Source organism: Schistocerca nitens, chromosome 2 (assembly GCF_023898315.1).
Source record: "Schistocerca nitens isolate TAMUIC-IGC-003100 chromosome 2, iqSchNite1.1, whole genome shotgun sequence".
In the NCBI taxonomy this organism is placed as follows: Eukaryota; Metazoa; Arthropoda; class Insecta; order Orthoptera; family Acrididae; genus Schistocerca; species Schistocerca nitens.
The window spans coordinates 179,158,672-179,181,847 of NC_064615.1; the positions used below are offsets into that span (position 1 = coordinate 179,158,672).

General features: G+C 44.9%; 1 non-coding gene across 1 annotated transcript; it reads right to left on the minus strand.

The window, feature by feature from the left end:
- Positions 1 to 22,578: 22,578 nt before the first annotated feature.
- Positions 22,579 to 22,653, minus strand: Trnas-cga (transfer RNA serine (anticodon CGA)). Its single transcript has one exon. It is a non-coding gene; the product is annotated as a tRNA-Ser (tRNA).
- Between the last annotated feature and the right edge of the window lie 523 nt (positions 22,654 to 23,176).

Genomic DNA, 23,176 nt, shown 5'->3' on the forward strand with positions numbered 1-23,176 from the left:
GGGGACACTGAATAGTGCACGGTACATCCAAACCGTCATCGAACCCATCGTTCTACCATTCCTAGACTGGCAAGGGAACTTGCTGCTCCAACAGGACAATGCACGTCCGCATGTATCCCGTGCCACCCAACGTGCTCTAGAAGGTGTAAGTCAACTACCCTGGCCAGCAAGATCTCCGGATCTGTCCCCCATTGAGCATGTTTGGGACTGGATGAAGCGTCGTCTCACGCGGTCTGCACGTCCAGCACGAACGCTGGTCCAACTGAGGCGCCAGGTGGAAATGGCATGGCAAGCCGTTCCACAGCACTATATCCAGCATCTCTACGATCGTCTCCATGGGAGAATAGCAGCCTGCATTGCTGCGAAAGGTGGATATACACTGTACTAGTGCCGACATTGTGCATGCTCTGTTGCCTGTGTCTATGTGCCTGTGGTTCTGTCAGTGTGATCATGTGATGTATCTGACCCCAGGAATGTGTCACTAAAGTTTCCCCTTCCTGGGACAATGAATTCACGGTATTCTTATTTCAATTTCCAGGAGTGTATATAAGTATATACATCTAGTGAGCAGTGTGTCTTTCAATTTTTTTTTCTTTATTGTTATTTTAAAACCTGTATAACATGCAGGCTGTCAGCAGCATTCTACGCTGCTCTTCAGCCATAGAATACACAATGAGAAAAAACAGAAAGCATACACATAAGTTACAGAACGGTGGGCAATAAAATAGTAGACACATAAAGACAAACACGAAGCCGTTCACACTCGACGATAATCCACACTGCAAACTGTTGACACGACGCACAAACACTGAAGATGGCGATGGCACACGTGACCGATGGAGTGTGACGGTGACGGTCAACACTGAACACTAAACACGACGGCACACACAAGACACTGATGGCGATGATCTCCAGTGCGCGAATGTCCACTTAGCGTATGCGAGTCCGGGGACCTGCCAAGAGGGGAATAAGGGTGAGGTGGGGGAGAGGGGAGAACAAGGATGCCAATGGCTGAGGAGATGGGGGGAGGAGGAGAGGGACAGGGGAGGGGAAGCCCGGGGGTGGAGTGGGGAGAAATGGATGAGGGAGGGAAGAGGAAGAGAAGGGAGGGAGGGTGCCCAAAGGAGCAAACACAGGAAGAGGGAGGGAGGATCAAAGTTGGTAGGAGGGGTAGATGGAGGGGAGGAGGGCATCATCAGGGAGGGGGAGCTGGCGGAAGCCACCTTGGGAGAGGGTAAGCAGGGTGATGAGATTGAGACCGGGTGGGACGTGGGAATACAGGCGCGGCAGCGGGCGGGGGTGGGAGAGGATGGGCGAGACAAGTGGGTGAGGAGGATCGAGCTTGCGGGATGTGTACAGGATCCGTATCCTTTCAAGGAATAGGAACAGGTGGGGGAACAGAATGAGATCGTACAGGATCCGCGTGGGGGAGGGGAGACGGATGCGATAGGCGAGGCGGAGAGCATGGCATTGTCTTTCAATTTTTTTTTTCTTTATTGTGATTTTTATCACCTTACACAAGGCGGGCTGTCAGCAGCTGAGTACGCCGCTCTTCAGCCTTGAGATTTACAATAAGTAATAAATAGAGGGGGCACAGAGAATACAATCAAAACGGCGGGCAAAACAATGTAGACACTAAAAAACAAAAAACACGGAGCCGTTCACGCCTGACGAGAAAACATCACTGACACTAGTTGACACGGCGCACAAAACATGGATGATGGCGATGGTACACGTGAACAGTGGCGGCGTGACGGCGAACAAACACGAAACACAAACGAAGGCACACACACGAGACACTGACGGCGATGACCTCCGGCGCGCGAATGTTCACTGTGCGTGTGTGAGTCCGGGGACCTGCCAAGAGAGGAGGAGGAGGAAGGGGAGTGGGAGAGCGAGAGGGGAGAGCAGAGATGCCACGGGCAGGGGAGATAGGGGGAGGGCGGAAGGGGGAGGGAAAGCCCAGGGAAAGAGGGGTGGAGGGAGGGGATGGGGGAAAAGGAAAGAGAAGGGAAGGGAAGAGAAGGGAGGGAGGGTGCCTAAAGGAAAGGACACCGGAAGTGGGGGGGGCAGGGTCAAAGTTGATAGGAGGGGTAGATGGAGGGGAGGAGGAAATCATCAGGGAGGGGGAGCTGGTGGAAGCCACCTTGGGAGAGGGTAAGGAGGGTTGAGAGATGGAGACCGGGTGGGACGTGGGAATACAGGCGCGGCAGTGGGCAGGGGTGGGAGAGGATCGCGGAGACGAGCGGGTGAGGAGGATCGAGTTTACGGGAGGTGTACTGGATCCGTATCCTTTCAAGGAAAAGGAGGAGGTGGGGGAAGGGGATGAGATCGTACAGGATCCGCGTGGGGGAGGGGAGACGGATGCGATAGGCGAGGTGGAGAGCATGGCGTTCAAGGATTTTGAGGGATTTATAAAAGGTAGGGGGGGGGGCGGAGATCCAAGCCGGATGGGCATAACAAAGGGGTTGTCTTTCAACATACAACAGCAATATGTATCACAATATACTGTCATACAACCAGGGAAATGTACAGATAAAATACGGTATAACGTACCCTTTTTACACCATGTCCTAAAGTGATAAGGCCATAATGGCATCATCAAAGCATATAAATATAATCAGCACAGCATCGTCACATAGATGTAAAATAAGGTGTAGAATAGGCCACATCGTCCACATAGTGATTATTGCAACTGGCTACTGAAGTACAGCAGCAACCAGAAACCTGTTTGCCTACATCTTCCCTAGATGTCGCTACTATGGGCTTACTTAGATGTAGTCATCATTTATGCAAAAATATAATCTGATAAAAACACATTAGGTAAAATTCATGTAGCAGACTTATTAAAATTTGTGACTATCATAGGAACCAATTGTGATACATTAAAAGATGAATGCAGTTACCCACATATAATTATTAAAAGGAAATATATGAAGAGAATATGTCCGACCCTTTTTTTATGGTGAATTTACGGTCAACAATTAATACACGTAATACATTGCCTGTGGCAACCTATAAATTGCTTGTTGTTGTTGTTGTGGTCTTCAGTCCTCAGACTGGTTTGATGCAGCTCTCCATGCTACTCTATCCTGTGCAAGCTTTTTCATCTCCCAGTACTTACTGCAACCTACATCCTTCTGAATCTGCTTAGTGTATTCATCTCTTGGTCTCCCTCTACGATTTTTACCCTCCACGCTGCCCTCCAATACTAAATTGGTGATCCCTTGATGCCTCAGAACATGTCCTACCAACCGATCCCTTCTTCTGGTCAAGTTGTGCCACAAACTTCTCTTCTCCACAATCCTATTCAATACTTCCTCATTAGTTATGTGATCTACCCATCTAATCTTCAGCATTCTTCTGCAGCACCACATTTCGAAACCTTCTATTCTCTTCTTGTCCGAACTATTTATCGTCCATGTTTCACTTCCATACATGGCTACACTCCATACAAATACTTTCAGAAATGACTTCCTGACACTTAAATCTATACTCGATGTTAACAAATTTCTCTTCTTCAGAAACGCTTTCCTTGCCATTTCCAATCTACATTTTATATCCTCTCTACTTCGACCATCATCAGTTATTTTGCTTCCCAAATAGCAAAACTCCTTTACTACTTTAAGTGTCTCATTTCCTAATCTAATTCCCTCAGCATCACCCGACTTAATTAGACTACATTCCATTATCCTTGTTTTGCTTTTGTTGAAGTTCATCTTATATCCTCCTTTCAAGACACTGTCCTTTCCATTCAACTGCTCTTCCAAGTCCTTTGCTGTCTCTGACAGAATTAAAATGTCATCGGCAAAACTCAAAGGTTTTATTTCTTCTCCACGAATTTTAATACCTACTCCGAATTTTTCTTTTGTTTCCTTTACTGCTTGCTCAATATACAGATTGAACAACATTGGGGAGAGGGTACAACCCTGTCTTACTCCCTTCCCAACCACTGCTTCCCTTTCATGTCCCTCGACTCTTATAACTGCCATCTGGTTTCTGTACAAATTGTAAATAGCCTTTCGCTCCCTGTATTTTACCCCTGCCACCTTCAGAATTTGAAAGAGAGTATTCCAGTCAACATTGTCAAAAGCTTTCTCTAAGTCTACAAATGCTAGAAACGTAGGTTTGCCTTTCCTTAATCTTTCTTCTAAGATAAGTCGTAAGGTCAGTATTGCCTCACGTGTTCCAGTGTTTCTACGGAATCCAAACTGATCTTCCCCTAGGTTGGCTTCTACTAGTTTTTCCATTCGTCTGTAAAGAATTCGTGTTAGTATTTTGCAGCTGTGACTTATTAAACTGATAGTTCGGTAATTTTCACATCTGTCAACACCTGCTTTCTTTGGGATTGGAATTATTATATTCTTCTTGACGTCTGAGGGTATTTCGCCTGTTTCATACATCTTGCTCACCAGATGGTAGAGTTTTGTTAGGACTGGCTCTCCCAAGGACGTCAGTAGTTCCAATGGAATGTTGACTACTCCGGGGGCCTTGTTTCGACTCAGGTCTTTCAGTGCTCTGTCAAACTCTTCACGCAGTATCATATCTCCCATTTCATCTTCATCTACATCCTCTTCCATTTCCATAATATTGTCCTCAAGTACATCGCCCTTGTATAGACCCTCTATATACTCCTTCCACCTTTCTGCTTTCCCTTATTTGCTTAGAAATGGGTTTCCATCTGAGCTCTTGATATTCGTACAAGTCGTTCTCTTATCTCCAAAGGTCTCTTTAATTTTCCTGTAGGCGGTATCTATCTTACCCCTAATGAGATAGGCCTCTACATCCTTACATTTGTCCTCTAGCCATCCCTGCTTAGCCATTTTGCACTTCCTGTCGATCTAATTTTTGAGACGTTTGTATTCCTTTTTGCCTGCTTGATTTACTGCATTTTTATATTTTCTCATTTCATCACTTAACCCCAATACCTCTTGTGTTACCCAAGGATTTCTACTAGTCCTCCTCTTCTTACCTACTTGATCCTCTGCTGCCTTCACTATTTCATCTCTCAAAGCTACCCAGTTTTCTTCTACTGTATTCCTTTCCCCTGTTCTTGTCAATCGTTTCCTCATGTTCCCTCTGAAACTCTGTACACGCTCTGGTTCTTTGAGTTTATCCAGGCCCCACCTCCTTAAATTCCTACTTTTTTTGCAGTTTCTTCAGTTTTAATCTACATCCATAACCAATAAATTGTGGTCAGAGTCCACATCTGCCCCTGGAAATGTCTTACAATTTAAAACCTGGTTCCTCAATCTCTGTCTTACCATTATATAATCTATCTGATACCTTTTAGTATCTCCAGGGTTCTTCCATGTATACAACCTTCTTTCATGATTCTTAAACCAAGTGTTAGCTATGATTAAGTTGTGCTCTGTGCAAAATTCTACAAGGCGGCTTCCTCTTTCATTTCTTAGCCCCAATCCATATTCACCTACTACGTTTCCTTCTCTCCCTTTTCCTACACTCGAATTCCAGTCACCCATGACTATTAAATTTTCGTCTCCCTTCACAATCTGAATAATTTCTTTTATTTCATCATACATTTCTTCAATTTCTTCGTCATCTGCAGAGCTAGTTGGCATATAAATTTGTAATACTGTAGTAGGTGTGGGCTTCGTATCTATCTTGGCCACAATAATGCGTTCACTATGCTGTTTGTAGTAGCTTACCCGCATTCCTATTTTCCTATTCATTATTAAACCTACTCCTGCATTACCCCTATTTGATTTTGTGTTTATAACCCTGACCAGAAGTCTTGTTCCTCCTGCCACCGAACTTCACTAATTCCCATTATATCTAACTTCAACTTATCCATTTCCCTTTTTAAATTTTCTAACCTACCTGCCCGATTAAGGAATCTGACATTCCACGCTCAGATCCGTAGAACGCCAGTTTTCTTTCTCCTGATAACGACATCCTCTTGAGTAGTCCCTGCCCGGAGATCCGAATGGGGGACTATTTTACCTCCGGAATATTTTACCCAAGAGGACGCCATCATCATTTAATCATACAGTATAGTTTCATGCCCTCAGGAAAAATTACGGCTGTAGTTTCCCCTTGCTTTCAGCCGTTCGCAGTACCAGCACAGCAAGGCCGTTTTGGTTATTGTTACAAGGCCAGATCAGTCAATCATCCAGACTGTTGCCCTTGCAACTACTGAAAAGGCTGCTGCCCCTCTTCAGGAACCACACGTTTGTCTGGCCTCTCAACAGATACCCCTCCGTTGTGGTTGCACCTACGGTACGGCTATCTGTATCGCTGAGGCACGCAAGCCTCCCCACCAACGGCAAGGTCCATGGTTCATGGGGGGATTGCTTATGAAAGATAAAATGTATATATGACAGCTGAAAAAGAGACAGATCAATGATCAGCGCCCTCTGTTGGGTCGGCCGCTAGGATGTTACTTAGGCGCGCACCGTTCGTAAGAACTTAACCACTAGAGGGCTTTACATACATCGTGACATGTCTCCCACAGAAAACGTTTAAACAACTTATAAGCAGTCAATAAATAAAATTATATAGTCTGGCTATACATTCCATGAATAGGTAGGAGATAATCAGTTACAGGATTAGAGCGACTAATGTTCGGATGTAAGGCAACGCCTACTGTTCTTAACATAACTCATCAAGTAAGGCTAGGTATAAATATGCGAGGCATTATTTGGTTATCGTAGTATGTTATCAAATAAAGCAAAGTAGCGGCCAGCGATCAAGCGGCTGTAAAGATGCGAAATGGGCATGAACCCAAAAAAAAGCCTGAAGATAACGAGTAGGAAACTTGTCGAAACGTTACCACAGAACGACGCCTTGACTCAGCTGAAAAGCCGAGAAGACTTCATCATCGAAATTCACCGAAATATCTTGCATTCCCAAATACACTCCTGGAAATGGAAAAAAGAACACATTGACACCGGTGTGTCAGACCCACCATACTTGCTCCGGACACTGCGAGAGGGCTGTACAAGCAATGATCACACGCACGGCACAGCGGACACACCAGGAACCGCGGTGTTGGCCGTCGAATGGCGCTAGCTGCGCAGCATTTGTGCACCGCCGCCGTCAGTGTCAGCCAGTTTGCCGTGGCATACGGAGCTCCATCGCAGTCTTTAACACTGGTAGCATGCCGCGACAGCGTGGACGTGAACCGTATGTGCAGTTGACGGACTTTGAGCGAGGGCTATAGTGGGCATGCGGGAGGCCGGGTGGACGTACCGCCGAATTGCTCAACACGTGGGGCGTGAGGTCTCCACAGTACATCGATGTTGTCGCCAGTGGTCGGCGGAAGGTGCACGTGCCCGTCGACCTGGGACCGGACCGCAGCGACGCACGGATGCACGCCAAGACCGTAGGATCCTACGCGGTGCCGTAGGGGACCGCACCGCCACTTCCCAGCAAATTAAGGACACTGTTGCTCCTGGGGTATCGGCGAGGACCATTCGCAACCGTCTCCATGAAGCGGGGCTACGGTCCCGCACACCGTTAGGCCGTCTTCCGCTCACGCCCCAACATCGTGCAGCCCGCCTCCAGTGGTGTCGCGACAGGCGTGAATGGAGGGACGAATGGAGACGTGTCGTCTTCAGCGATGAGAGTCGCTTCTGCCTTGGTGCCAATGATGGTCGTATGCGTGTTTGGCGCCGTGCAGGTGAGCGCCACAATCAGGACTGCATACGACCGAGGCACACAGGGCCAACACCCGGCATCATGGTGTGGGGAGCGATCTCCTACACTGGCCGTACACCACTGGTGATCGTCGAGGGGACACTGAATAGTGCACGGTACATCCAAACCGTCATCGAACCCATCGTTCTACCATTCCTAGACCGGCAAGGGAACTTGCTGTTCCAACAGGACAATGCACGTCCGCATGTATTCGGTGCCACCCAACGTGCTCTAGAAGGTGTAAGTCAACTACCCTGGCCAGCAAGATCTCCGGATCTGTCCCCCATTGAGCATGTTTGGGACTGGATGAAGCGTCGTCTCACGCGGTCTGCACGTCCAGCACGAACGCTGGTCCAACTGAGGCGCCAGGTGGAAATGGCATGGCAAGCCGTTCCACAGGACTACATCCAGCATCTCTACGATCGTCTCCATGGGAGAATAGCAGCCTGCATTGCTGCGAAAGGTGGATATACACTGTACTAGTGCCGACATTGTGCATGCTCTGTTGCCTGTGTCTATGTGCCTGTGGTTCTGTCAGTGTGATCATGTGATGTATCTGACCCCAGGAATGTGTCAATAAAGTTTCCCCTTCCTGGGACAATGAATTCACGGTGTTCTTATTTCAATTTCCAGGAGTGTACATAAATGGGATGATGCTGTGGTATAGCGAGAGGTTGTAACAATGGAAAATTGTACTGAAATGCAGGAGGATCTCGAGCGAATTGACGCGTGGTGCAGGGAATGGCAATTGAATCTCAATGTAGACAAGTGTAATGTGCTGCAAATACACAGAAAGAAATATCCTTTATCGTTTAGCTACAACATAACAGGTAAGCAACTGGAAGCAGTTAATTCCATAAATTATCTAGGAGTAGGCATTAGGAGTGATTTAAAATGGAATCATCGTATAAAGTTGATCGTCGGTAAAGCAGATGCCAGACTGAGATTCATTGGAAGTATCCTAAGGAAATGCAATCCGAAAACAAAGGAAGTAGGTTACAGTACACTTGTTCGCCCACTGCTTGAATACTACTCAGCAGTGTGGGATCCGTACCAGATAGGGTTGATAGAAGAGACAGAGAAGATCCAACGGAGAGCAGCGCGCTTCGTTACAGGATATTTAGTAATCGCGAAAGCGTTACGGAGATGATAGATAAACTCCAGTGGAAGACTCTGCAGGGGAGACGCTCAGTAGCTCGGTACGGGCTTTTGTTGAAGTTTCGAGAACATACCTTCACCGAGGAGTCAAGCAGTATATTGCTCCCTCCTACTTATATCTCGCGAAGAGACCATGAGGATAAAATCAGAGAGATTAGAGCCCACACAGACGCATACCGACACTCTTTCTTTCCATGAACAATACGAGGCTGGAATAGAAGGGAGAACCGATAGAGGAACTCAAGATACCCTCCGCCACACCCCGTCAGGTGGCTTGCGGAGTACGGATGTAGATGTAGAGACAGGTCGCGTGGTGGAAGTCTTTTTGGCTGACGCCAGTTCAGCGACTTGCGCGTCGATTAGGATTATACAATGCTGAAGACAACACAATATCCAGTCTCCGAGCAGAGAAAATCTCTGACCCAACCAGGAATCGAACCCGGCCCCCTCGCATAGGTCTTGGCAGTAAGAAGCACTTAGAAATCCTGTTGTACAGTTGGAAATAATTACATGTTACTGAATTAACAAAAGTGCATCTCTGCGATTTACTTGGCGTAATACACTACTGGCCATTAAAATTGCTACACCAAGGAAATGCACATGATAAACGGGTATTCATTGGACAAATATATTATACTACAACTGACATGTCATAACATTTTCACCCATTTTGGGTGCATAGAACCAGAGAAATCAGTACCCAGAGCAACCACCTCTGGCCGTAATAACGGAATTGAAAAGCCTGGGCATTGAGTCAAACAGAGCTTGGATGGCGTGTACAGGTACAGCTGCCCATGCAGCTTCAACACGATACCACAGTTCATCAAGAGTAGTGACTGGCGTATTGTGACGAGCCAGTTGCTCGGCCACCATTGACCACACGTTATCAGTTGCTGAGAGATCTGGAGAATGTGCTGGCCAGGGCGCAGTCGAACATTTTCTGTATCCATAAAGGCCCCTACAGGACCTGCAACATGCGGTCGTGCATTATCCTGCTGAAATGTGGGGTTTCGCAGGGATCGAATGAAGAGTAGATCCACGGGTCGTAACACATCTGAAATGTAACGTCCACTGTTCAAAGTGCCGTCAGTGCGAACAAGAGGTGACCGACACGTGTAACCAATGGCACCCCATACCATCACGCCAGGTGATATGCCAGTTTGGCGATGACGAATACACGATTCCAATGTGCGTTCACCGCGATGTCGCCCAACACGGATGCGACCATCATGATGCTGTAAACAGAACCTGCATTCATCCGGAGAAATAACGTTTTGCCATTCGTCTACCCATGTTCGTCGTTGAGTACATCATCGCAGGCGCTCATGCCAGTGACGCAGCGTCAAGGGTAACCGCAGCCGTGGTCTCCGAGCTGATAGTCCATGCTGCTGCATACGTTGTCGAACTGTTCATGCAGATGGTTGTTGTCTTGCAAACGTCCCCATCAATTAACTCAGGGATCGAGACGTGGCTGCACGATCCGTTACAGCCATGTGGATAAGATGCCTGTCATCTCGACTGCTAGTGATACGAGGCCGTTGGGATCCAGCACGGCGTTCCGTATTACCCTCCTGAACCCACCGATTCCATATCCTGCTAACAGTCTATGGATCTCGACCAACGCGAGCAGAAATGTCGCGACACGATAAACCGCAATGGCGATAGGCTACAATCCGACATTTATCAAAGTTGGAAACGTGATGGTACATATTTCTCCTCCTCACACGAGGCATCACAACAACGTTTCCCCAGGCAACGCCGGTCAACTGCTGTTTGTGTATGAGAAATCGGTTGGAAACTTTCCCATGTCAGCACGTTGTAGGTGTCGCCACTGGCGCCAACCTTGTGTGAATGGTCTGAAAAGCTAATCATTTGCATATCACAGCATCTTCTACTTGTCGGTTACATTTCGCTCCTGTAGCACGTCATCTTCATGTTGCAGCAATTTTAATGGCCAGTAGTGTACAGTGCATCGTACTTCTGAACAACACAGGCACTGCAAGATCGTATAGTGATAAATGTGAATCCGAAGCTGTGGAGGAATCTAAGCACACAACAAAAGCTATTCTCTCAGGGACATTGCTATCGAACCATTCCTACGCGGCCTGTATGTGGATGTCAGGGTAAACGGGACAGTCACTTACGCGAGTGACTTATTAATTGTTCCACAAGATTTGGTACGTAGGATATCCGCAGGTGAGAGGCACGATAATTAAATTAGAGGGATACTCTTGTACTACTTATTTATTCAAACCATTACCGGCTTTGGGGTTTTATTAGTCGTTGTATCAGCAACACCACGAGTACAATTAGAAAACATAACTGCACGGCTTTTCATAAGTATAAGTAATTGGTGTAGCGAAAACAAACTCAGAATATCAGCAAATAAAACAGTTAGTCTGTTAGATGGGGATCAACCGGATAACGTTAACATACAGAATAAACAAGTAACACGATATTTAGGGATATATACTGACGAACGTCTTAAATTGAGTATGCACATCAGACTAACACCTGACAAAGCAACGAAACTGTTGCACAAGCTTGCAAGGCTAAACACCACGCAAAACAGATTACCTTTGAGGAACTGCCACACAGATCTCTTTGAAAAAATAGCATGCTTTATAGCAAGTGAATGGGTTTCATGAACAAAGAAAGTTTAAAACAACAGCAAGTGACAGTTATCTGGAAAGCTTGGAGTCTATATTCTTTCTAACCCATAAATAATTGCTTTCTTTTCGAAAGAAGTATTTTGCACCACTGTGGTGCAGCTTTTGTTGTAGCTAGACAATAACATTTCCACAGTATCATATGCTCTGTAAGTATAAAGTATTGTCGAGCCTGGTTGTTTATGATAGCTTTTAGTGCTTACATGACCTCCGTTTATTTACAACTGATATTTAAATATTCAAGTTGCTGCATGTTGACAATGAATCCAAATCATATAGAGGTATGTCAAAATTGACATTCAGATGATAGATCGTTGTTTGTCGAAAATAAGACCAAGATATGCTAATTAGTGAACCATCCCAGAGATCTGAGTTCATTAAGGTGCATGCTTCCGCCACACTGGGAGATGTGCTGGCCTCAGATTGATTCCATCTGGCGGGTAAACGATGGGGGACAGTGATCTGGTCGGTCTAGATATGTTTGTAGGTGGGTTTCCATATCTAATAAAGTAAATCTCACCTTACCTCAGTCGCACGCTCTGCAAACATTGAGGAAACGTTCTCAAAGTTGAACATGAGATTTACTCTAAGTACAGACAAACAGAGAAAACAAATCCTGCTCTGGGGAAGTTTCTTTTTAAATGCAATCTGCGTTTCGACTGGAAGACATTAGTGTACGAGTATTTATCTCTTGGTCTCCCTCTACGATTTTTACCCTCCACGCTGCCCTCCAATACTAAATTGGTGATCCCTTGATGCCTCAGAATCTGCCCTACCAAGCGATCCCTTCTTCTAGTCAAGTTGTGCCACAAATTTCTCTTCTCTCCAATATGTGATCTACCCATCTAATCTTCAGCATTATTCCGTAGCACCACATTTCGAAAGCTTCTATTCTCTTCTTGTCTAAACTATTCATCGTCCATGTTTCACTTCCAAACATGGCTACACTCCATACAAATGCCTTCAGAAACGACTTCCTGGCACTTAAATCTAAACTCGATGTTAACAAACTTCTCTTCTTCAGAAACGCTTTCCTTGCCATTGCCAGTCTACATTTTATATCTTCTCTACTTTGATCATCATCATTTATTTTGCTTCCCAGATAGAAAAACTCATCTACTACTTTAAGCGTCTCATTTCCTAATCTAATTCCTGCAGCATCACCCGATTTAATTCGACTAAATTCGATTATCCTCGTTTTGCTTTTGTTGAGTTTCATCTTACATACTCCTTTCAAGACACTGTCCATTCCGTTCAGCTGCTCTTCCAGGTCCTTTGCTGTCTCTGACAGAATTACAATGTCATCGGCTAACCCCAAAGTTTTTATTTCCTCTCCATGGATTTTAATTCCTACTCCGAATTTTTCTTTTGTTTCCTTTACTGCTTGTATTATCAAGCGGAACCCAGGTGCCTCAGGAAGGCCATCCAGCTGCCAATTACCACTACCACTCCCACAATCCATATAATAGTGCTACTGTCATTAACGTTTAAATAACAGCTACTACTACTGGGACTGCAGCCACTGCCTCAGCTGTGATGAGGTAGTTACGTGTCTGATGCAAGTTGGCGAGTCACACTGTGGCCACTGGCCTAACATTCAGCCACTGTCGTTTTGGCTCATGCCCCTAAGGTCGCACATGGTCAGGTAACTGTATAACAATCAACTCTCACCCCACATGTCTGGAACAATGGGTCTCTTGTCACTGAGTCACCATGCATCACTCTGATTTCGAAACCTATTCGAGAAGTTACTTCCATGTTAGCGATGTGCAATCTGCATTCTGCAAACTCTATCTGATCAAAAGTGTCCAGACACCTGCTAATAACGCAAACATAGCGATCAGAGGTACAGTGGTCCCTCCCAGATGCATTGGTATACATATCTTACCTTTTTTCCTCAATTTATTGTGTTTGCAGCCGGACTCGCCACAAACAAAGACTGCTCGCCGCATTTAATGTGATGCTCACTGTCAATGGAAAACGTTTCGTTGTTTTCTGTCAAAAACAAAATGACTTTAAAGCAATGTTTTACTTGTTCATTCGACAAAGTAGTCCCAAATTAGTCTAGTGTAATATTTGTTTAATTGATACGTATTAACTGGGGCATTAAAACTTGAATAAGAGCCAGTACTCCAGCAGACTCAGTAGTACAGAGGGAATTTAATGGCATACATTTATTAAAATACCAGCCTCAGTGACTTGTTAATGCAAGATGTCACTCTCAAGTGAACAGTACATCCCACCTGGGCAACAGTACTCTGTGGTAGCAGAAAGTGTTAACACATCTTGCTTCAAAGTACATGTATTAACAAGGATATTAAAACATGAAGCACAGGCAGAACTCTAGCAGCTCTGACAGTGGTCACCAACCAATCTTAGATTTTAACACCCCACACCACTAATCTACAATGCCAACTAAGTAACCAAATGACTTCAGATGCGCAACATAGATTTCCACCATTCCATTAACAGCGTATCTTGTCGCCAATAGTATATCGTGAAGGAAATTTAGTTATAATTACACAGTGCTTAGCAAAGTATCCACATGACACTTGATTTCAGCTTGATAGTGCACTGTATGATCAACATTATACACTCCTGGAAATTGAAATAAGAACACAGTGAATTCATTGTCCGAGGAAGGGGAAACTTTATTGACACATTCCTGGGGTCAGATACATCACATGATCACACTGACAGAACCACAGGCACATAAACACAGGCAACAGAGCATGCACAATGTCGGCACTAGTACAGTGTATATCCACCTTTCGCAGCAATGCAGGCTGCTATTCTCCCATGGAGACGATCGTAGAGATGCTGGATGTAGTCCTGTGGAACAGCTTGCCATGCCATTTCCACCTGGCGCCTCAGTTGGACCAGCGTTCGTGCTGGACGTGCAGACCGCGTGAGACGACGCTTCATCCAGTCCCAAACATGCTCAATGGGGGACAGATCCGGAGATCTTGCTGGCCAGGGTAGTTGACTTACACCTTCTAGAGCACGTTGGGTGGCACGGGATACATGCGGACGTGCATTGTCCTGTTGGAACAGCAAGTTCCCTTGCCGGTCTAGGAATGGTAGAACGATGGGTTCGATGACGGTTTGGATGTACCGTGCACTATTCAGTGTACCCTCGACGATCACCAGTGGTGTACGGCCAGTGTAGGAGATCGCTCCCCACACCATGATGCCGGGTGTTGGCCCTGTGTGCCTCGGTCGTATGCAGTTCTGATTGTGGCGCTCACCTGCACGGCGCCAAACACGCATACGACCATCATTGGCACCAAGGCAGAAGCGACTCTCATCGCTGAAGACGACACGTCTCCATTCGTCCCTCCATTCACGCCTGTCGCGACACCACTGGAGGCGGGCTGCACGATGTTGGGGCGTGAGCGGAAGACAGCCTAACGGTGTGCGGGACCGTAGCCCAGCTTCATGGAGACGGTTGCGAATGGTCCTCGCCGATACCCCAGGAGCAACAGTGTCCCTAATTTGCTGGGAAGTGGCGGTGCGGTCCCCTACGGCACTTCGTAGGATCCTACGGTCTTGGCGTGCATCCGTGCGTCGCTGCGGTCCGGTCCCAGGTCGACGGGCACGTGCACCTTCCGCCGACCACTGGCGACAACATCGATGTACTGTGGAGACCTCACGCCCCACGTGTTGAGCAATTCGGCGGTACGTCCACCCGGCCTCCCGCATGCTCACTATACGCCCTCGCTCAAAGTCCGTCAACTGCACATACGGTTCACGTCCACGCTGTCGCGGCATGCTACCAGTGTTAAAGACTGCGATGGAGCTCCGTATGCCACGGCAAACTGGCTGACACTGACGGCGGCGGTGCACAAATGCTGCGCAGCTAGCGCCATTCGACGGCCAACACCGCGGTTCCTGGTGTGTCCGCTGTGCCGTGCGTGTGATCATTGCTTGTACAGCCCTCTCGCAGTGTCCGGAGCAAATATGGTGGGTCTAACACACCGGTGTCAATGTGTTCTTTTTTCCATTTCCAGGTGTGTACATACACTACATGATCAAAAGTATGTAGACAATTTCTAATGGACGTTAATATTGGATATGTCTTCCAGTCGAAACGCAGATTGTATTTAAAAAAGAATCTCGCGACTGACAGGATTGGGACATGAGCACTGGATTTGCGACCATCCATCTGGTACACACATGTTGACTTGAAATCTGTTTGGACACACACATATGCAGTTCCCAAAAGTGGTTTCTCATCTCTCCATTATCAATGCTGTTCTATGCATTTCGTAATATCCCATCCTAATTCAGTAAATCACTTAACCCAAGTCCTCTGTTTAAACACAGCCATCACAAGAGGATAACTTGTACCACTGCTGTCACTCCCAAAAAAATGGTTCAAATGGCTCTGAGCACTATGGGACTTAACTTCTGAGGTCATCAGTCCCCTAGAACTTAGAACTACTTAAACCTAACTAACCTAAGGACATCACACTCATTCATGCCAGAGGCAGGATTCGAACCTGCGACCGTAGCTATCGCGCTGTTCCGGACTGTAGCGCCTATAACCGCTCGGCCACCCCGGCCAGCTGTCACTCCCACTCAACCCACATGGGCACTGTGCGTGCATATGGAGATAGATCTAAATGCAATACACATCCGTTGTACATTTGTCATATCTAAAAAGAAAACACATTGAAAAAGAGAATGAAGTATATAATTCAGGTGTAATTGATACATTAGAGCCACACCAGAATTCTATAACATATAAATTGCAGCAAGCATAAAGTAAACAAATATGCATTTGGACACTAAAATTATCATTCTTTAATTCTGGGCACCTTTTTCAAAGGATGTGTTAAGATCATATTATAACATAAGTGACACATCACTTTAACAAAAACAGCTGTAATATTAGACGAAGCAGCAGTCGACAGGAAAGAGATTGGGGATCCAGTATTGCAATCAGAATTTAAAAAAAACCTTCGAAGATTTAAGATTAAATAAGACAGAATGGACAGACAACATTCCATCGGAATTTCTAAAATCATTTGGGAAAGTGGCATCAAAACTATCACTCACGTTGTTGCTTAGAATGTATGAGACTGGCGATATACAATCAGACTTTCGGAAAATTATCATGCACATAGTTCCGAAGACAGCAAGAGCCGACACGTTCGAGAACAAATACTATGAACGTGTCTTGATTTTTCTTCAGTCTTGCTTCCATTATCAACCACAACGTCAGAACTGCCTCTCTGATGCCTTTACCTTTCCTAAAATCAAACTGCTCATCATCTGACACATCCTCAGTTTTCTTTTCCATTCTTCTTCATGTTATTCTTGTCAGAAACTTGGATACATTAGCTGTTATGCAGATTATGCGATAATTCTTGCACTTGCCAGTTCTTGAAATTTTGGGAATTGCGTGGATGATATTTTTCCGAAAGTCTGATGGTATATCGCCACTCTCTCACATTCTATACATTAATGTGAATAATGGTTTTGTTGCCACTTCCCTCTACGATTTTAGAAATTCCGATAGGGTAAATAGTGCAATTATAGGGAAAAACGAAAGTCACTTGTCTCTTTCAGGAGGGAATTTTGCGATTATTCCAGGTTCAAGTTAGTCTCAGTAACACAGAAGAATGAGACTGACAAGCTCTGAGCAATTCGTGAGTTCACTATGGTAGGAAACTGTAGTTTGAGGAACCTGATCCTTATCGCCTGCTGGATGAAACTGCATTATTTACTTACGTCATTTATCAATGTATCCTAACAAGCGGCAAGAAACATGACAATATACGTGCCAGGCTTTTTGCCACATATTTAATATTCGTTCGGTATCATGCTCAAATAGACAGTTTTTGTCGCTATTTGCTCGTCTCCTTCTGAAAAGGAATAATTTGTTTTTATTGCCTTCAAAAGCTGAGTTTCTTCACTCGGACTGTGTAATCGTGGATATTAACACTAGTTTTGAATTTAATACAATTTGATTTGTTACTAAATTTTCAGCAGATGCCTAATGTTTCTATATTCTGTAGAGGGATTCCACCGCAGTGAAATGTATGCAGCTGGGATTTCGAGGACTGGCCTCACATAGCACCGACGCTGTGTGTAGGATGGAGAGTGAGTAGTGACGCGTAAGTTGTCGCGCAATGGCTTTTTCTGGAAGGTGATGCACAGTTGTTTCCGCAGGCCTTCGAAAGTATCTCACATTTACTTATTTCATTTATTAATAGCTAGTTTTACATGTGACCTACATTATAGTAAACGATGTATTATTATCGTTATTATTATTACTATTCTTATTATTATTACCATCCACAACACATTAAGAACAGTTCTCCATTATTTTGTAAATATAAGTGACGATCAAAAAGTTTCAGCCATAATGCCACACTAACCTTTCGTCTACACGTCGGTGTCTATATTCCCACATAGGTGTCGCGATGGGCTACATATACACTGCAGCAGCGCTCTCAAACGGAGACTTCTTGATCACCCCTTATAGTTTACTGTATACACCCGAAAGCCAAAACTACGTTGTGGGGGAGACTTCTGCAGTTACAGCAGGGGTTCCCAGACTTTTGGTCAGTTTGACATTTTTATAATTGTAGGCGTACCACTATAGCTTGTTCACTTTTTAACGAACTCTGATATGGGGGAGAGGGCGGGGGGGTGGGGGGGGGGGGGGGGAAGGGTGCGTACAGTTCAGCGACAACTGCCGCAGAGGGGAGGAAAGGTACGTGGGGATAGTTTCCGCATTCGCCATCTTGCTCAGTCTAGGAACACAGTACTCTTTTTGTGTCATGCCGATCAACTACCACCCATAGTAGAAACGTTATGCCGATCAACTATGTATGCTAGAAGAGTGACACACATACGTAATAAGGTTTCGTGGAAGAATTTCTTTACAGAGTCAGTCATGTTATGTGGTTCATTTGTTGTTGTGGTCTTCAGTCCAAAGGTTGGTTTGATGCAGCTCTCCATGCTACTCTATCCTGTGCAAGCCGATTCATCTCTAATAACTGCTGCAACCTCCTTCCTTCTGTATCTGCTTACAACGTTCATCTCTCTTGGCCTCCCTCTGATACTTCCCCTCCCCCTCCCCCTTCCCCCATAATTCCCTGCAATACTAAACTGGTGGTCACTTGACGTCTCAGAAGGTGTCCTACAAACCGATTCCTTCTTCTAGTCAGGTTGCACCACAAGTTTCATTTCTCACAAATTCTATTCAGTACCTGCTCATTAGTTACGTGAGCTACCCATCTAATCTTAAGCATTCTTCTGCAGCACCACATTTCAAAAGCTTCTATTCTATTCTTATGACAGAGAGGGGTAGCGCAGTGGTTAGCACACTGGACTCTCATGCGGAAGGACAACGGTTCAAACCCACGTCTGGACATCCAGATTTAGTTTTCCGTGATTTACCTAAATAGCTCGAGGCAAATACCGGGCTGGATCTTTCGAAAGGGCACAGGCGCTTTCCTTCTCCATCCCTCCATAATCCGAGCTTGTGCTCCATCTCTAATGACCTCGTTGTCGACGGGACGTCAAACACTAATGTGGTCGTCCTCTCTTCTTGTGTAAACTGTTTGTGGTCCATGTTTCACTTCCATACACGGCTACACTCCAGACTTAAGTCTATATTGGATGTTAACAAATTTCTCTTCTTCAGAAACGCTTTTCTTGGCATTGGCAGTCTACATTTTATATCCTCTCCACTTTGGCCACTATCAGCTATTTTGCTGCCAAAATAGCAAACCCTATCAACTACTCTGAGTGTCTTGTTTCCTAATCTATTTTCTCAACATCATCTGATTTAATTTGACTATATTCCATTATCCTTGTCTTGCTTTTCTCGAAGTTCATTTTATATCTTCCTTTCAAGATACTATCCATTCTGTTCAACTGCTCTTCCAAGTCTTTTGCTGTCACTGATAGAATTACAACTTCATCGGCAAAGCTCTAGGTTTTTATTCCTTTCCCTGAACTCTAATTCCTACTCCAAATTTTCTTTGGTTTTCTGTACTGTTTGTTCATTGTACATTTAGGATAGGCTACAACCCTGTCTCACCCACTTCTCACCCAATGCTTCCCTCTCATACCCTTCGACTCTTGTAACTGCCGTCTGGTTTCAGTACAAGCTGTAAATGGCTCTTCGATCCCTGTATTTTACTCCCGCTACCTTCGGAATTTCAAAGATAGTATTCCACTCAGCATTGTCAAAAGCTTCCTCTAACTCTACAAATGCTATAAACGTAGGTTTTCCTTTCCTTAACCTTTCTTCTAAGAGAAATTGTAGAGTCAGTATTGACTCGCGTGTTCCTACATTTCTCCGAAATCCAAACTGATCTTCCTCGAAGTCGGTTTCTACGAGTTTTTCCATTCTTCTGTAAAGAATTAGTGTTAGTATTTTGCAACCATTAGTTATTAAACTGGTACGAGGATCTCTCGACTGTTTCATATATGTCACACACCAGATGGAAGAGTTTTATCGTGGCTCTCTCTCCCAAGGCTATACTAGTTCTGGCGGAATGTCGCCCACTCCAGGCGTCTTGTTTCAACTTAGGGCTTTCTGTGCTATGTCAGATTATTATAGCAGTATCACATCTCCCATCTCATCTTAATCTACGCCCTCTTCCATTTCTATAATATTGCCTTCAAGTTGATCTTCCTTATGTAGACCTACTTATTCCTTCCCCCTTTCAGCTTTTCCCTCTCAGTTCTGGTTTTCCATATGAGCTCTTGATATTCATACAACTGCTTTTCTTTTCTACAAAAGTCTGTTTAATTTTCCTGTAGGCGGTATCTATTTTTCCCCTAGTGAGATATGCTTCTAAATCCTAACATTTGTCTTCTAGCCATTCCTGCTTAGCAATTTTGCACTTACTGTCAATCTCATTTTTTTAGACGCTTGGACTACCTTCGGTTGCTTCATTTACTGCATTTTTATATTTTTCCCCTTTCAACATTTAAATTCATTATCTCCTCTCTTATCCAACGATTTCTACAGGCCTTGTCTTTTTACCTATTTGATCCTCTGCTGCCTGCATTATTTCATTTCTTAATGTTACCCATTCGTCTCCTGCTGTATTTCTTTCCCCTGTCCTAGTCAAGCGTTATTTAATGCTCCCTTTGAAACTCTCAACAACCTCCGGTTTTTTTTCAACTTATCCAGGTCCCATCACATTAATTTCCTACCTTTTTGCAATTTCTTCAGTTTTAATTTACAGTTTACAACCAATAAATTGTGGTCAGAATCCACATCTGCCCCTGAAAATGTCTTACAATTTTAAGTGTGGTTCCAAAATCTCTGTCTTAACAACATCTAATCAATCTGATACCTGCCGGTGTCACCAGGTCTCTTCCACTTATACGACCTTCTTTCATGATTCTTAAACCAAATGTTAGCGATGATTAAATTCTGTGCAAAATTCTACCAGGAGGCTTCCTCTTTCATTCCTTTCCCACAGGCCATATTCATCTACTATTTTTCCTTCTCTTCTACTGAATTTCAATCCCCAGACACTGTTAAATTTTTGTCTCACTTAACTATCTGAATAATTTCTTTGATCTCATACATTTCTTCGTCTTTGGAGCTAGTTGGCATATAGGCTTGTACTACTGTGGCAGGTGTGGGTTCCCAATGCTGTTCATAGTAGCTTACGCACATTCCTATTTTTTTACTCATTACACCCATTTAATTTTGCATTTATAACTCTGTATTCACTTGACCACAAATCCTGTTCGCCCTGTCACCGAACTTCACTAATCCCCACTGTATCTAACGCCAATCTAACCATTTCCCTTTTTAAATTTTTTAACCTACCTGTCCGATTAAGGGATCTGACCACCATCTGATCTGTATAACGCCAGTTTTATTTCTCCTGATGACGACGTCCTCCCGAGTAGCTCCCGACCGGAGACCCTAATGGGGATCATTTTACCTGCAGAATAACTTACCAAAGAGGACGCCATCATTATTTAACCGTACATTAGAGCTGCATACCCCCGGTAAAAGTTACGGCTGTTGTTTCCCCTTGCTTTCAACAATTCACAGTACCAGCACAGCAAGGCCGTATTGGTTGATGTTACAAGACTAGATCAGTCAGTCATCCAGACTGTTGCCCCTGCAACTACTGAAAATGCTGTTACCCCTATTCTGGAACCACATGTTTATCTGACCTCACATTAGATACTCCTCTGTTGTGGTTTCACTTACTATCTGTATGGCTGAGGCACGCAAGCCACACCACCGACGGCAAGGTCTATGATTCATGGGGTTCGATGTGGTACTTTTTTGTAGGAAATAATATTAAATTAGATTAAGCTGGTCCTTATACAAATATTAAATGAGAAAGTAAGGAATGACATTGAAAATGTTTATTTAATTTTTACATCACCGTTAATATAAACCAGTTGTGCAAGAGAGTAATAAACTGAAGACGGAGTGTAGTAAGTTATAGTCCTAAAAGCAAAAAAAATCAGAATCAGATCAAACTTTGACGGTAAATCAGACTGCAAAATACTTAGTCAGTTGTCAAATTTAGATTCTGATTAAAGAACATCTACATGTTTCACCTGGAAGCAGGTGCTGTTCATATTTAATCAGAGGTTCAAAAACTGGCTTGATTGAGCTCAACTTAACTCTCACGTCTTCTTCAACAGTAAACCTGTTTCTTTATTTGTTTTTAATATACGAGAACTCAGAAAACCCACTTTCACAGATGCAAGTAGTAACAGATAGCACCAAACGTTGGATGGCTTGTTTGCAAAGAGAAGGGTATTCTGGCAGATTAAAACTGTGTGCCCGACCGAGACTCGAACTCGGGACCTTTGCCTTTCGCGGGCAAGTGCTCTACCAACTGAGCTACCGAAGCACGACTCACGCCCGGTACTCACAGCTTTACTTCTGCCAGTACCTCGTCTCCTACCTTCCAAACTTTACAGAAGCTCTCCTGCGAACCTTGCAGAACTAGCACTCCTGAAAGAAAGGATATTGCGGAGGCATGGCTTAGCCACAGCCTGGGGGATGTTTCCAGAATGAGATTTTCACTCTGCAGCGGAGTGTGCGCTGATATGAAACTTCCTGGCAGATTAAAACTGTATGCCCGACCGAGACTCGAACTCGGGACCTTTGCCTTTCGCGGGCAAGTGCTCTACCAACTGAGCTACCGAAGCACGACTCACGCCCGGTACTCACAGCTTTACTTCTGCCAGTACCTCGTCTCCTACCTTCCAAACTTTACAGAAGCTCTCCTGCGAACCTTGCAGAACTAGCACTCCTGAAAGAAAGGATATTGCGGAGACATGGCTTAGCCACAGCCTGGGGGATGTTTCCAGAATGTAGGAAGGTAGGAGGCGAGATACTGGCAGAAGTAAAGCTGTGAGGGCCGGCCGTGAGTCGTGCTTCGGTAGCTCAGTTGGTAGAGCACTTGCCCGCGAAAGGCAAAGGTCCCGAGTTCGAGTCTCGGTCGGGCACACAGTTTTAATCTGCCAGGAAGTTTCATATCAGCGCACACTCCGCTGCAGAGTGAAAATCTCATTCTGGAAACATCCCCCAGGCTGTGGCTAAGCCATGTCTCCGCAATATCCTTTCTTTCAGGAGTGCTAGTTCTGCAAGGTTCGCAGGAGAGCTTCTGTAAAGTTTGGAAGGTAGGAGACGAGGTACTGGCAGAAGTAAAGCTGTGAGTACCGGGCGTGAG